Raw genomic sequence first — 13160 nt, forward strand, 5'->3', positions numbered from 1 at the left:
TTTTTTTTTTTACCCCTTGATTTTCAGAACGATGAGCTTTGTAAAAATCGATGCATTTCAGAAAGGCGGGGCATAGAGGAGAAACAATCATGTACAGTATGTGGAAAATAATGTGTTTTTTGAACCTTAAACCGCATAAACTCATTTCATTACACCAAATACACCAAATAATGTTCTTTTTAGCAGCATCATATGACCCCTTTAAGCTTGTTAGCCCCCTGTGTGTATATATAGCCCTAGTTTTTCTTTAGTTCTTTGTGAGTTGTTGAATGTAATGGTTGTCTGTTTGCCAGTCATTCTGTTCTTCGTTCCCTTTGGTTTTTGCCTTATTGTTTGTTCTAGTTTTTCCATGAAATACCAGCACATAGATCCTTGCCTCTGCCTGTTTTCTGCAGCTTCTCCACAACGTTACAGTTTTTCACTGGCATGTCTCTTTGACTAGTGCATCTTTGAGCCTATATTTAGTATAAGTAAAATACTTAAGTACTGTACAAATCAAATACTCTAAGACTTTTACTCAAGTTGTTTTGGAATTGCTGACTTGTAACGTGTAGTGGAGTAATTTTCACTGTAAGTTACCTGTACTTTTACTCAAGTATGGTTTTTAGGTACTCTTTACACCTCTGCCATTACTCAAAATATCTGGGACTGAAACTCATAAACTTTCAGTTAGCATATTAGATTTTAAGTGCAAGGCTACTCTGACCACCCTAAATAAAGGTTTATTATCATATGCAGTTTAATAGATTAAATTACTGTACTGAAATGTGAGAGGACAAAGGAGGGGTAGAGTTTTTATTTAAATGTATTTAAATACTACTGAACTATGGGAGTGTTTATTGTCTTTATTAACTGCACAACTGTTTACTTCGATGAATGGAGAAAAAATCCAACATTTATATATATTATTATGCTATATATTTTACGTAAGTATTTTATTATGCCAATAAAATCTTCAATATGGCAGTAATGTAAAGCACGTGTTGATGTTATACTAATAATAACCACTTGGTGGAAGCATTGACTCGCCTCACGATCGCATCACAACGACATTTACATCTCCGTCGCTGACATCACTGGTGTCTTCTAGTTTTCATTGTTTAGAAGTAATGTATTTGCAATGCATTTGCTGAAGGAAAAGTTAAATTTGTCCATCATATTAAAGCACTTCGGTAACATGAGAGGGTCGTAGTTTTATAAACATTATTCAGGCTGCGCAAATGTATGTTATCTGTTTCGACAGAAAAGAAATAAATAACGAGTATCACGCCATAAATGTTCCGCCCTGAAAATATCTCTTGAAAGCTGATTGGTTAAGGAATTTGGCGCTGGGGGTTGATGCATAGACATATAAAATACTAATTTAACTATCGAGATTTTAAGTATCTGGATTTTTTTTGTACACCACGTAGATCATAAACCACTGATATCAGTTGATAAAAACAAACGTTGTCATATTTTTATACAGAAAAACCGCAGCTCTCCCTGTTCGTTGCATTTGTTTACAGGGAACTCTTGCCCGCACCAATATGGCGGACGCGTTGACGTATCGCAGCAACGGACCGAGACGGCCAATGAGGCGTCTAGGTATTTATATGTCTATGGGTTGACGGACGTGTTCGGTCGAGATAAGGGCGGGACCAACAGGACTGTTAGGCTGAAATGATAATTTACTGCATCGTGATATTTCTGTGAACGTTACAGAGACCACATTTCACAGCGAACTGAACAGATTCATCTGAGAGAGGGCGAATTTGATTGAAAACCCTTTATTTACTTGCAGGTTCAATAATGTCTGTATCTATAATGCCTGTTCTCTCTTCCTCCCCTTGCCCCCTCCCTCAACCTCTCTGGGTGTAAACAAAGCCGAAGTGGGTCATTTGTCGTGGTATGATCTAGTAAAGGTTCCGCATCCCTGACGCATCACGTAAAGAGTCGATGCAACAGGCATTAATACCACAAAAGAAATCATTAATACCACAAAAGAAATCATTAATACCACAAAAGAAATTACACAAAGCCATAAACGTTACTCCGAGGCATAGTGGTACATTGACTCATATTTCCATACTGACGATTGACAAGCTATCCATATCCGACATCTGCCTTGACAAGAAGAGGATCTTCGATGTTTTGTTGTTATTGGTGTTGCCACGAAACTAAGAAAACGCTGATTGAGCTACACAAAAGAGTAATGATGCGCTTGCAGACGCAAGGGAGGGGGGGGTTCTTTTCTCAACCGTTTTTTTTTTTTTGACCGTTTCAACACGTATCATGAGCAAGAGGCGTTGGTACCCAAACCAAACCGCCCCACGCCCGGTCTGAACCGGTTCGGGGGCAGTGCGCGCTCCTGGAGACTCCCTCCCCTCTCCCTTGCTGAAATTCCTGCCACGCGCTCACACACACAACACTAAAAAAATCTTACAAGAGAGCGAGCGCGCGCGCACCCGCGCATACGTCACCCCTCCCCTCTGCCTCGCTCACTGAGCATCTCCCATTGGCTCCTGCGGACATCTCGAGCCTCCTCTTGTTATCGTCTCTTATTGGTTCGCGGTGAGGACTCTGTCCTGCGATTGGTCGATGCGAGTGCGAGTCCTTCTCGCTCATTGGCTGGTGCGGGCCGTGCATGAGCGCGAGGGGAAGAGTTGTAAACGCAAAGCGCGTGCTGGAAAAGCCGAGGCGTAGGGCTGAGAGCAGCGCGAGCGCCGGAGACCAGCAGGGGCATCTCTCGTCACAACATCCAGCCTCTCATCCACCCGCTCTCCATTTATTCGCGATTTTTTTTTTTTTCGTTTTTATCGTTGAAGCCTGAATCGTAGGAAGCGATAGGGCCCGAGTTCCGCAACGAGGCTTTTGTTAGCCCGTGTTGGGGGCAGTTACTGTTGTCCCTCAGCGGGGGAGCGCGTTATCATCTTTAGGTTATTTAGGAGGCAAAACCGCAGCCTTTCACCGCGTGTTCGTTAAATATCGATTTTTGGTGTGTTGTTGCGTAATTTCGGATCTGGTAAAACCGGATTAATGTACCTGGGATTTTTTTTTTAAACAGTGTCGCGGGTCTTTGTGTGGCTTCTGCTTCGTGTTCCTGTTTGCAAGCTACCAGAAGTTCCGCACTCCGAGCTCCAAAACATGTGCTCCCGGGTGTGGTTTATCACAGACCGGCGGATCAGCCAGGAGTACCCGCAGGTCCAGATCCTGCGAGCTCTGAAGGAGCGCTGCGCCGAGGACGATGTTGAATTCCGCTATCTTCTAATGGATGAGATCGTCCTGACCATCACGGATGGACAGCTCGGTAAAAACCGCACACATACATATACATTCACAAACGCATTCCTTCTGTACGAGCACGGACATAGTTTTGTGTTTAAACTGTTGAGTTGGCTAAATAGCGGGTCAATGTGGATGGTTAGCGCGCTTACATTGAGCGGATGTACATCACCGCGTGAGCGTGTTTTGTGTAACGTTAGATGTGCGTGGGGTGACCGCCTAACCCACTTTCAGCCAGCACAGCACAGCCTAGCCGATGGATGGAAGGCCGCTTAAAATCGTTGAGAAATTGTTGTAATCTTATATCGAACATTTGATATCTAATCTAAATACTGACGTGAATGTGTTTATATCAGCGTTTATTGTTGCACCATGTGCGCGCGGGACAGTCACGAGCACGTTCATTATCAACACATAACGCGTCGAGCGCAGATGGCGCGACGTTCACAAAGACCCGTTATATTAAGGTGTTACACTCTTTATAATTTTGGATTTTTTAAAATATTTTTTGGGTGTTTATATTCAATGCGCAAGCTTTTATCCAATAGATTAAACTGAGATGTTATGACGCATTCGCGCGAGATTCCACATACAAAGGGCTTGCGTCGCAATAATCGATTCGCCACGTGTCAACCTCGACTGAAATACGATTTTTAAAACGTTTAATCAGTCGGAGGAAGTTTGTACCGTCGTTTAGACGATTATTGTTGTAATAGCATCACGGTTTGGTAGCCATACGAAAGATACAGATATTGTCTAATGAACTTGAGGTATCCGGGATGCTCAAAAGATACATACACCTAACGTTATATCGAATCCTCTTAGTCATGGATTAATCTATCTTGTTTTACCAGTTTAGTTTTTATATTAACTTATATACTTAACCACTTGAACATCTGAGACAGCAGTGGTTTATACCAAAGATGATTTCAGGTCACTTTAAGACCTAGTGTGTGAATTTGGAGCCTGTAGAACCCACTCGAATATGAAGAAAACATTTGTGGTGGTCATGCCGTTTAAGTTAAATGGACAGATCATAAAAACATCTTTCATTTAATCGCCCATATGTTGTTCCAAGCTGATTTTCTTCAGTGGACTACAAAAGGAGATGGCAGCCTGAGTCACCATTCACTTTAATTGCATCTTTCTTTCCATGCAGTGCAAGTGAATGGTGACTGAGTTGGTCATTATGCTTATCGTCTTTTTGGAAGCAAGACATATGGGTTTGGAACAACATGAGGGTGAGTAAATGGTGATGTTTTCATTTTCATCTTAACTGTTCCTTTAATAATCAGCTGACAGCGAGTTGCAAAGTGTTTCATAAGACAATGATCTGAGTCATTGACACCAGTGTTGCCATTGTGGGTGGGTGGGGCTGTTTTGCTTTGAGGTGACAGCATTTCTTTTAGGGGCGGCAGATGGGTACTGGGACATTTTGCATGGACCTGAGGTAAAGGGAGTGGCTATGCACCAATGCAGCTTTGCTTTGAATCAACTGCTTTAAGTTTAGTGGTGTGTGACAACATGAAGGACTGCCAGTCTAACAGGAAGACCCAAACAGACAAGATAAGTGAAGGAGAGAAGAACTGAGACCATATTGACCTACTTTAATGAAAAGGTAGACAGCTGTCTGGAGAGCAGCACAACTGGTGCAGGTTGCTGGCATGTTATATTTGTGTGTGTATTTGTGTTTAATCTGCTGGCCTGGATCCTGTCTTGGTCTGATTAAGAGGTGGTTAAGCTTTGGGATTTAAACCCCCAAAGATCCTGACATTCTGCTGTTACATCATCAACGTTAGACACATGGAACAGTGTAGGTCAACATTTGATCATGATCTCTTATGTCAGTAAAAACATTGCAGTTAAATACCAGCACATGAGGCCATATCAAAATTCCTGAACATGTCTCATTTAAAGGGGTCATGAACTGAGAAATCAAAATTATCTTGATCTTTTGACACATAAGAGGTCATTGTACTATAAAAACATCCTGTGTAAGTTTCAGAATTCAAAACTTTCTTGTTAGTCTAAAATCAGCTTATATTGAAGCCAATCTGCCAAAACGAAATGGTGTTGCTAAACTTAACCTCCTCAGAAGATCAACGCCTGCTTCTACATCACTGCCTGTTTATCCCCGCACACCAATTCGTGTATGTAGTAAGTAAATAACGAGAGAGGCAAATGCAGGTCTACGCAGAAACCAAACAATAAAGATGGCTCTGAAGACAACGAAATGCTTTGCAGTGCCAAGCTGTGGAAAAACACATAAATACAAACAAGGCACAATTCAACACAGGATTTTCAGAAAGATTGAAAGTAAAAGACGATGCTGTGCCGAGTCGACTATGTTGGATCCGACAGTAATGTCGCACCACACAAGTGTGAGTAACTGTTTTTATTACGTGGTCACTATTGCTTTGTCTGTTATTATAGATCGTTTGTACTGATATGTTCTATCAGGGATGTAACAATTCACTCAACTCACGATTCGATTCACGATTTTTGTACAAAATGAGATTTAAGACAAATGATAAATAAATGTGTCCTTTTATTATTGCTTGGACAAAATGCTGCATGTTTCTTTATGAAATTGAAATATATTATTTCAATGTATATTATTGCTCTTTTGTTGGTTTTGATTGCTTCTATTGTCCTCATTTGTAAGTTGCTTTGGATAAAAGCGTCTGCTAAATAACAAAATTTTAATATAAAGTAAATGTAAATAACAAAACTAAATTAACATTTTTAAACAAGCCCCAAATCAAATAACACAAATAAAAGAAATCTCTTCATATAAACAAACTAAGGCTTTGTTTATATTGAAGGCAGTCCAAGGCAGCTTGTGGAATGTTCTACTCTATGATGTAATAGTGTGGATAAGCGCCACCTCTTCAGAAGAAGATCGACATCACTGCCTGTTTAGCCCCACCCACCAATTCGCGCACATAGTAGTGTTTACGAGAGAAGTGAACGCACAGGTCTACGCAGAAACCAAACAATAAAGATGGCTCTGAAGACAACGAAATGCTTTGCAGTGCCAAGCTGTGGAAAAACACATAAATGCAAAAAACTAATTGCATTGATTTCCATCTGATCCCAACATTAGGAAAGAGTGGATTAGCTTGATTTTTTTTTTTTAATGAAGTTCCAGACCGCGTCAGTAAGAACTTGGTCCTGCTTTGGTCACTTCATTTCACAGCAGATTTGTTTACAAACAAGGCACAATTCAACACAGGATTTTCAGAAAGATTGAAAGTAAAAGACGATGCTGTATGAAATTGAAATATATTATTTCAATGTATATTATTGCTCTTTTGTTGGTTTTGATTGCTTCTATTGTCCTCATTTGTAAGTTGCTTTGGATAAAAGCGTCTGCTAAATAACAAAATTTTAATATAAAGTAAATGTAAATAACAAAACTAAATTAACATTTTTAAACAAGCCCCAAATCAAATAACACAAATAAAAGAAATCTCTTCATATAAACAAACTAAGGCTTTGTCTGTGCTCTTTCCATTTAAAATTAGAGGCAACCACTGCATTTTAATCTTGATCCAAACAAAGATGCTGCATACATGCAACATGAGTTTTTAATCTAAATTACACTGTATAATTTCTAAATTTGAAGGAAAAACAGAATAATTTGACTTCAGATTTGTGAAACTATACATTAAAATTATCTGCATGAAACAAACAGCAGATGAGCTGAATGAGACGCAGATTCACTCTCTGCCAGCAGGTGGCGCTTAAAGCGTTTCCTTGGTTTCCGCTGTAAACAAAGCAGCACTGCACAGCCTGCACTTAAGAACTTTAATATGCTTTATACAGAGGCAAGATCAAAAGAGAAAATACCATCTAATCTTTTCTAAAGACAGTAATTTCCCCTCAGACATACATTCATATAAACTCCTACACCTAAATGAATCGCGATTTGTTTAGCATCTCAACCGATTTGAATCGTCTATAATGCGTTTTTAACCTAAATCACGGCAGCGTCCATCTATGAAGGATGTAGGCTGTCAGCAGTTGGCAACAGTGAGCCAATCATAGCAGTGGGCGTTTACTTCCGAGTAGGGATGTAACGATTAACCACGAGCCGGTTGAAAATCGATTTAAATATGTGACGATTCAAATCGGTTGAGATGCTCACATTTTTTTTATGCATAGTTTCACAACAAAACTGAAGTCAAACCATTCTGTTTTTGCTTCAATTTTAGAAATTATACAGTGTAATTTGATTAAAAACTGCTCATGTTGCATGTATGCAGCATCTTTGTTTGGATCAAGATTAAAATGCAGTGGTTGCCTCTAATTTTAAAAGGAAAGAGCACAGCCAAAGCCTTAGTTTGTTTATATGAAGAGATTTATTTTATTTGTGTTACTTATTCAATAGAAGCAATCAAAACCAACAAAAGAGCAATAATTTACAAATCCTATATTAGTATATTATTATAGTGTCATTTCAATTTCACAAAGAAACGTACAATATTTTGTCCAAGCAATAATAAAAGGACACATTTAATTTATAATTTGTCTTAAATCTCATTTTGTAAAAAAATAATAATCGTGAATCGAATCGTGAGTTGAGTGAATCGTTACATCCCTACTTCTGAGTCTACAATACGCCATGCCTATTCAAATGGAGTGTTCCGATGAGGGGGTTCAAAACAGGACAGAAAATAGCCTATTACTTCTAATTTGTTTGAAAACATAAGTGGACCTCAGAGAACAGTACAAAATAATAAAAAAGGCAGTTTATGACCCCTTTAATTGAAAGATGGTGCAAATCCATTGGTGAACCTGTTGACAGGCACTGCAAGAGTGTGTATAGTTATCATATCTCCTGCTGTGTGTTGCGCCACATGCAGCAATCAAACAATCAATAGGTAATCAGGGTTCAAGACTTGTGACTGTGATTTTCACTTCATTGATGGTGTGAGCGAAGTGTGTGTTACTTTTTGATGTCAAGCGTCCATTCCTCTGAGAGATGCAAAATCTAACACCAATTTAAAGTCTCACACATTCACAAACTGCAAGCATGCTAAAAAAAAAACTGTAGTTGGCGGTAAGTGAAACTTCAGACAGGAATGATTTAATCAACCACTTCCGAAGACATTTCATTATATAAATAAAATCCTTGGGAGGATTTTATAGGTATAGAGGAGGATGGAGAGGTGTAGTGTTTAAATGGCATTGGTATCTGTTGTGTGTTAAGATTGAGGTAGTTCCCCATGATTGTCAACTAGGAAAAAGCTAAATGTACATTCATAAACAAATGCAGAATGCAATTTATTTGGTTAGGCTCCTCAGTGTTGGATGACACTGCTGTGAATTCACTGGCTTTCAGGGCTGAATTTAGGGTTTCTGTGGTGTATCTATCTAGTGTAATCATACAAGAATGAATGCCAGTTCTAGCCCTTAATGCACACAGATTAGGTTGTATGTGTTAAGATGGGAGTTGTTTATGGTAGTCTAGCTTGTTTATGAATGAAAGGCCAACTTGATTTTTTTTTTTTGGTGATGATTATGGTGGAAAATGTGTAATCCTGCAGGGAATGGTGCTGTTCTGCTCTCATTGGCAGCTGAATGACATGTATTCAAAACTCTAAAAATGCATTTCAATTAAGTAAAACAAATCAATTAATTTTCAGTTCTACTACCATTATAAAGTTTGGAATTAGTAAGATAAAAATATTAATACTTTTTAGAGGTCGACCGATAGTGGATTTTGCCGACACCGATAGCTAGGTTGGACCACACTGGCCGATACCGATTAATTAACCGATAGTTTTAAAATTGATACTGAACAAAAACTAAAATAGTGCTTTATTAACAAAAACAGTACTGAACCATACTAGTAGTAGTAGTAAAAAAAAGAAATAATAATAGTAAATGTTGAAATTAACGCACTCTAACAAGGAACAATACTTACACAGCTTTCATTAATCTTAATGCTACAAATGGACTCTTATTTTAAAGTGTTACCATTTAATTTCAACTGTTATGCTTAAAGATGCACATCTTTAAATATATACACAAAGGCTATAGCATTAAAATTATATACATATGGATATTGTATGTATACTCTCACACTTTAACTGCTTCTATTCTTGAACACTTGATGAATATCTAATCAAAATAAAAGCACAGCGCTGAGTCTAGGAGAACTCGCCGGTATCATACACACTCCGGACGCGTCGCATTCAACTTGAGCAGCGGTCTAAAACAGTTTATTTAATCACCAAACGGACACAAGTTTACTTCGAGAATGAACAAGTTGTGCCGATTAATCGGCAAAACCGATACATCGGTCGACCTCTAATACTTTTATTCATCGATAACACTGATGATAATAATAAGAAATGTTTCTTGAACACCAGATCAACATATTAGAATGATTTCTGAAGGATCATGTGACACTGAAGACTTGAGTAATAAAATTCAGCTTTGCCATCACAGGAATAAATTGAATTTTAAAATATTCAAATAGCATATATCCTTAATTAAAAAAAAAAAGAAGATCCTTAAAATTGTAGCATTTCAAATGATGTACTGTATATATATATATATATATATTTTTTTTAGCAAACAAATGCAGTCTTGGTAAGCCTGAGCTGTCGTTCGAAAACATTAAATTGTACCAACCCCACATTTTTGAACAGAAGTTTATATTGAGTAATTGTGTGGTATTGTCCAGACACTGTGCGATTAGCTGTGGTATCTGTTAATGGGCGTTACTTGTCTTGTTACTTGTTTGTTTTGTCGGTTTACCTACCTGTATCTAATACCAGCTCATCTCACCCTCAAAGCACACCTCTGAAGTAGGTTAAACCTGCGTCTATACTGTACTTAACACAGTAGGTTACCCTGAAATTCTCACTTGCTCTGGATTTAGTGAGAGTCAGTTGTGTTTCTTATGGCTCGTTTCCACTGAGCGGTACGGTTCGGTACCGTACGGTATGCAATTGATTCCGTTTCCACTGTCAGAAGTTGTGAATGGTACCAAAATAGCGAACCGTAACGTACCACTTTTTTGTTACCCTTCCGTTGGGGTACCTAGCACAGCAAAGGGTACCAAAAGGGTGGAGCTAAACTCACTGCAGAACGTTGATTGGTTGACTATAATCGTCACTTTTGCATGATACAAGGGGATAAAGCGTCCTTCCCTCGTTCCGCTTTGCTGTCCATGAGTGTTGGGCTTATTTACATCAGAGTGTGCAAACACAAAAATATAGCCGTGTATTTTATAATTTTATATTTTCACACAGACAATAGCCGTTTCTCAATATGCGTTCTTGTCTGTTCTTGTGGACTTGTGAAACGTCATTGCCCAAAACCCACATAGTTTTCTAAATATTACTGTTATTGTGTCATGAAATGTAGTTTTAAGAGTTTTTCAGGCGAGAATGTAATTGTTTAAATCTCATCTGTGGTTTATTTATAAAGATAGCACCTATTTGAAAATTTGCTATGCCAGTTTCGGAGCTCAAGGCGATCACCGGGCGCTCGGTGCTCATGTATCCACATAGAGCAGCCTTAGCTCGGCTAGTCCTTCTGACATTTGCCGCTGGCTCTGATGTCTCTGTAGTGATTAAACACGAGATACAATTAGTTTTGGGTAGTCTATATTTAACAGGCATTCGTGGTCTCATGAATCTATTATTTATTCCTGGTCATATCGTTTTGGCTGAGCACAAAGTTATGTGGAACTTTATATATTTATTTTGAACTTTACCGTAGTACAGTGCTGACTTTATAGCATACGGTTGACTGAATTGTTTGCTTTTGTCTTTATTTCCTCTTATATAAGCCTCTTATACTTTGTACTTATACTTTTATAATGGTTATTATTGTTCATTAAAACTGACATTTAACAAAAAGTTAATCGTCGATCGCTACTTTCTGGCATACGCCGTCGCCTATCAAGAAGGGTACTATTGGCAGTGGAAACGCAAGCCTGATCAGGGTTACCCGTACCGAATCGTACTGTACTGTACCGTACCACTCAGTGGAAACGAGCCATTTACCCACAGTGAGACAGCTGCCACAGAACTGACAGAAGGGGGAAGTGAAGGAGGTAGACGGCATGTGTGCTATGTTTTCTGAGTCTGTGGATACATTTACTGATTGAGCCTCAGGCAGAAAAAAAAACTTGATTGTCTTTTATTAACTCATGCATGTAAGATAAAACAAATAAAGATGTGTACACTTACAAGTGCTTGAGGGCTGATTTCTTATTGTCACAGTGAGTGTATGACTGTCATTTCCTCCGGAAATTAGTCAGACCGGTATGAGCCTGATCTTTTAGTGTACCTTTTTGGTTACAGTTGGCATATATATATATATATATGCACTGTTTTTTTCCCCCCAGGTTGTGGGGTTGAAAAAAACCCCCTGAAAAGTCAATAAGTTAGCATGATTACAACCAATGAAAAAAATAAATGTGCTGCCATGTTAATCAGTGTTAAGAAAATACTAAGAATTATCTGGGGTTTCAAAATTTAGTGAGCCACTGACACCATCCAAGATAGTGGACATGGCGAGAGAAATGTCAATTATGAGTATACACTACCATTTGAAATAAAGATGTTACTTTAGCACCAAATCAGCATTTTAGAATGATTCTGAAGGATCATGTGACACTGAAGACTGGAGTAATGCCTGCTGAAAATTCCGCTTTACCATCACAAGAATGAATTGTATTTTATTATATATTAAAATAGATATCACTTTTTTATTTTAACTTGTAATATTACACAATTATTGTGTAGATATTTCATGGTTTGTTGTAATAATGAAGAAATGAAGTGGTGCACCCAATATTTGTGTGATCTTTGTATTCTTTTTTTTCCAAGTGTTACGCTTTTAGGTTCGCAATATGCTAAACTGAAATTCTATTACAACTGTCTATTCAGTCAATACAGTAAATAATGATATATACTTATATTTTTGAAAATCAATAATATCCGTCTCGTCATGCCTGTATAGTCCTGTCATACTGCTAACTGCATGCATTCAAGTCCCATCTGCTTTGATCCATGAGAGGAAGAGGGAGTGCTGATGTAGCAGTTGCTAGTGAAGATGCTGAGTCGTGGTTTGTGCGTGTTGCTCCATCCTAAAATGGCGGAGAAGCTGGAGAGATTAGAAATTCTGTGACGCATTCATGTTTTGTCTTTCTCTTGTTCTTTCATGGCTCCTTTTATATCCTCCGTTTTACATTTCCTGTTATCTCCTGAATGCTCACACATGCTTGCCTTTGTAATCTCTGAAATCCTTTCTTGTCATCATCTGCTGTTTAGTGTGTTCTGTTCCATCCAAACAACAAAATTACATTATTTGCCATTTTTATGAAAGTTTGATTGCTCTTGTATTCATAATCCAAGTCAAAACGCATGATTTGTGAAGTAAAATCCGACGAGTGCCAGAGTGATTTTAGTTTTTACTAAGTGAAGGCTGGTTTTAAGTAGGGCTGGGTATCGATTCAGATGTTCCAATTTGATTCGATTTCGATTTTCAAGCTCAATTCAATTCGATTTCGATTTTCGATTCGATACTCTATTTCGATTCGATCTTTTGATTTCAATTCTCGATTCGATTTGACTATATGAATGAATATAGATTTAATACAAATCCTATATTTATAAAAAATGAACAGTAAACATAAGATTACAAATGGTTAATTAATCGGAAATTAAGAGCCACAAACCTGTATATTAAACACTTTTTATTTTAGGTACACTTGGGTACAATAAAACAAAACCCAACTCTATATTTCAAATGCATACAATGAATAGACAGAATTTTGATACAAGATGAAAAACTGATGCTGAAAATTGGACAAGTCAGAACAGTCGCATGCCTTGATCAAACAGGATCAGGTTATTTTATGTTTAAGA

The 13160-nt window shown here is 38.1% G+C and overlaps 1 pseudogene; it reads left to right on the plus strand.

Moving 5' to 3' along the window:
• The first annotated feature begins 2629 nt into the window (after nucleotides 1-2629).
• LOC107679693 (beta-citrylglutamate synthase B-like) overlaps nucleotides 2630-13160 on the plus strand; it is a 24248-nt pseudogene continuing 13717 nt past the window's right edge.

Source organism: Sinocyclocheilus anshuiensis, unplaced genomic scaffold, assembly GCF_001515605.1.
Source record: "Sinocyclocheilus anshuiensis isolate Anshui unplaced genomic scaffold, SAMN03320099.WGS_v1.1 scaffold13, whole genome shotgun sequence".
Classification (NCBI taxonomy): Eukaryota; Metazoa; Chordata; class Actinopteri; order Cypriniformes; family Cyprinidae; genus Sinocyclocheilus; species Sinocyclocheilus anshuiensis.